Source organism: Cricetulus griseus, chromosome 8, assembly GCF_003668045.3.
Source record: "Cricetulus griseus strain 17A/GY chromosome 8, alternate assembly CriGri-PICRH-1.0, whole genome shotgun sequence".
Lineage (NCBI taxonomy): Eukaryota > Metazoa > Chordata > Mammalia > Rodentia > Cricetidae > Cricetulus > Cricetulus griseus.
This window is the reverse complement of record NC_048601.1, coordinates 7,187,752-7,191,672: the sequence shown is the minus strand read 5'-3', so window position 1 is coordinate 7,191,672 and position 3,921 is coordinate 7,187,752.

Genomic DNA, 3,921 nt, shown 5'->3' with positions numbered 1-3,921 from the left:
GTGGTATCAGCATAAAATCTGTTATTATAAGCAAAAAACCATGGGCCAGTGCACCACTAGCCTGACAAGTATTTACTGAATCCCATATTAAAACTTGATTACAGTTCATAGTCAATGGGAACTGAGTATCTGGAGTCTGTTACATATCTATCCCACCACTTGGGAGACTGAAACAGGAAGATTGCTAGGACTTCATGGCCAGCCTGCCCTAAATAATGAAACATCTTGACTGACAACTGATAGATAATTGAGGATGGATGGATGGATGGATGGATGGATGGATGGATGGATGGATGATCTAGCACAGCTCCCAAACCTTGTCCAGGAGCCACAAGTTCCAACTTGAGTCCCGTTGTTGACTGAAGTAAGATGTGTGGACATCACTTTCCTGTGGCATGACTCAGTTGTAAGGACATCACTAGATGCGTAGCTCCCCTTACCTATCTGCTGGGCCAAGACAGCTGGATCTTTCTGGGTCCTTTCCACTTTCTACTTTTACACTGATTTGGTAGCAAATGATTCTTAAGGCCCAGTGTCTTACGATGTATATCCATCCCTGGGTTTCCTAGGCACCAGGAAATGCTGAACCAATCAAATGCAGTTATCCAGCTTTGTTGCTGTATCCTCTAGCCCCTAGTGTGTTGAAGTCAGTTTTGTGGAATTGGAAGGTCTCTGTCAGCCACAGTGAATGAGATGAACCCTGCAGAAATCTCTACTTCACATCCTGACCTTTACACAAGGTAACTTGTGACTGGAGAGGATGGGTCATCGAGGGCCGTCTGTCTTCCCTAGGAAAGTGAAATGCCAGGACAACGGAAGCCACTCTTGATGTCTTCAATCAGGCATGAATCATTGGTCACCCTCTTTGTCATTGTTAAATAAAGGGGCGGGGGAAGACTTTGTAAATAGAGTTGATACTATGAAGAAGTCCCTTAAGGTGAAAGTAATGAAGTAAACTTGCTCCCTAAGTGAACATATCTGAAAACAGCATGCTTCAATCTCTGCCATGGGAAACTACTCATGATAAACAATGGCATTCTTAAGCCTTGAGTCTTCTGATGTGGTGCTGTGACTGGAGTTTTAATGCAAAATCCCAGCTGTGGCAGCCCCAACAGACTGGGCTGGCAGCTGGTGTCAATACCCAACTGAAAAGATAATCATGGAAATCGGAGAAAGGAGATGTTTCTCTTTGTACATTAGGAAGGTGACTAAAGGGGCTCAGTGGTCCCCAGTTAATCTTTGGGTAGACTACTATGAGTTCCAGGTTTCAACAGAGGTAGAATTGGGGCAGGAATGCGAGAGGTATGCAGGCCTGACTGCAGAGTGGCCCAGTAATGCTGTCTTCGCTCTGATTCTACAGCATCTAAAGAAGTCATGTGCATGCTGGCACATACCTGTAAATCCCAGAATAGGCAGAGGCAGAAGGATCAGGCTGCAATCCTGTCGCAGCTGGGCCTCAGTGAGGAGTCTTCTCCCTAGAAAAATGAGCTTCTAAGAGCCTCTTGTGCCCGTGAGCTTGTGAGGCAACTCTGAGTTCAGAGATGATGTTAGCCCTGGTACTGACATTACCCTTGGCTGAGCAGCTAATCAATTCCAATATATGTCACTTTAAACAGTGACAGGTGATTGTTGTTCAGATGGTACCTGGACATACTAGAGCCAGGTTTCAAAATCCAAATTGCCTTAGTGAGGAAGGCATAATGATCTCTAATGAATATACCTCTAAGGAAGGCATGAGAGCCCGTTTGATTGGCAGCCTGCTTGTGCATACTGTCAGCAGAAAAGGTTCAGTATTTTGACCGATCATATTTTGAACCAAGCAACAGGGCTCTCTCTCTTGATTCAGAAGTGCATCCGTTTTTAAAGCCTGTGACCTCGCAGCAGTATCTTCCTGGAGGTGGTGCCCTCTGTCAGGCCTTTTCAAAGCAGCATCTGGCATGCTGTCCATGGTGAGATCCTAGTATTGATAACATGTCAGAGCTATTCCCTTTATTTGTTCCACAAAATGGGAAATGGCAGCTTTGACGTAAAACACCTACTTAGAGATTCACCAGGTAAACTGAGTGTGATTGTTCCCCTTAGACCGGAAGTTTTGGTGATTCATTTTCCTGATCCTCTTCCTAAAACTTCCATGGTTTGTTTGTTTGTTTTTGTAAGATTTTTTGCTGCATTTCTTTATCTGTGTGTATGAGAGAGAGAGAGAGAGAGAGACAGAGAGAGACAGAGAGAGACAGAGAGAGACAGAGAGACAGAGAAAGGAGAGAGAGAAAGAGAGAGAGAGAGAGAGAGAGAGAGAGAGAGAGAGAGAGAGAGAGTGCCACAGCAAATATGTAGAGGTCAGAAGACAGCTTTTCACCTTATAGGACCTGGGGATCAAACTCAGGCCCTCAGGTTTGCTGAGTATCGCTGTACCCACTATACCAGCTCCCTGGCCCCTAGTGCTTGGTTTAATCTGTCTCCTAAGACAGTGGGTACAAGCCACCACTTCAGCAGCTCTGGCTGCTCTGATGGGAGAACAGGCTGCAAATCCCTAAATATGAACTCTTGTCTGTTTTCCATTCTCATTCACTAGCTATAATGGATGGTCAGTTGTCAAGTTGATGAGATCCAGAGCTTTTGGTATGGTATCATTCCTTGGGCTCAGATCCTGCACTGTGTATAAGTGAGCTGAGCACAAGCACTCATTACTCTCAACTTCTCTGGATGCAGTGTGACCAGCTGCTCTCAGCTCCAATCCCCTTGGCTTCCCCACTATGATGGACTGCATGTTTGAACTATGAGCCACAATAAACACTTTCCCTTTTTAATCTTATGGTATCTCAGCATCAGGAACAGTACCTATGACACTAGTCAAACCTCAATTTTCCTGTCCTTATCCAAAGACCAACCTGAACATCAAGTATCTAAATCTCAATCTCATTTCCAAGAATTAGCAAATAATATCCACTCTTTAAACATCAATCCCCACATTCCACATCCAGGCAAAACCACACACACACACACACACACATACACACACACATATACACACATACATACACACATACACACACATACACACTTACATACACACACATACACACATACATACATACATACACACACACACACATATAGACACATACATACATATACACACACACATACATACATACACACATACATACATGCACACATACATATATACGCACATACACACACACACATTCATAATGGGACACATGTCCTTATAACAGAGATCACAGGAATTTGTTTTCCTCTTCCAGCACATGAGGACACAGAAGAGAAGGCCCTTACCAGAACCCAACCAAGCTGACCTTTGACCCTGTCGAGCTGAGTAATGAATTTCTGTCACCTACGGGATACCTATTTATGGTAGTCAGCTCTCTGTCACTGTAATGGATGATGAAGATGATACAGCTTATGGAGTGAAAAGGTTTATTTGGGGCCCACATTTTGAAGACCCCACTCCACAATGTAGCAGACACTGTTGTGCTTTGAAAGAAAATTGCCCCCCCCAAAAGAGTCACACTATTAGGTGTAGTCTTGTTGGAGGAGGTATGGTCTTCTTGGAGGAAGTGTGTCACTGGGTAGGTGGGCATTGAGGTCTCATATGCTCAATCACCACCCAGTATCTCAGACCACTTCCTGTTGCCTTTGGATCAAGAGGTAGAATCCTCAGCTCTTAGCCTGCACACTGCCATACTCCGGGCCATATTGCTCCCTGCCACGATGATAATGAATTAAACCTCTGAAACTGTAGGCTACAACCTCAAATAAATGTTTCCTTTATAAGAGTTGCTGTGGTCATGGTGTCTCTTCACAGGAGTAGAAACCCTAACTTAGATTGACACAGAGCCTTGGGCCTCTCTCAGCCCATGATAGTAAAGCATAATTGTTCATTAAAAGGCAGAGAAGAAA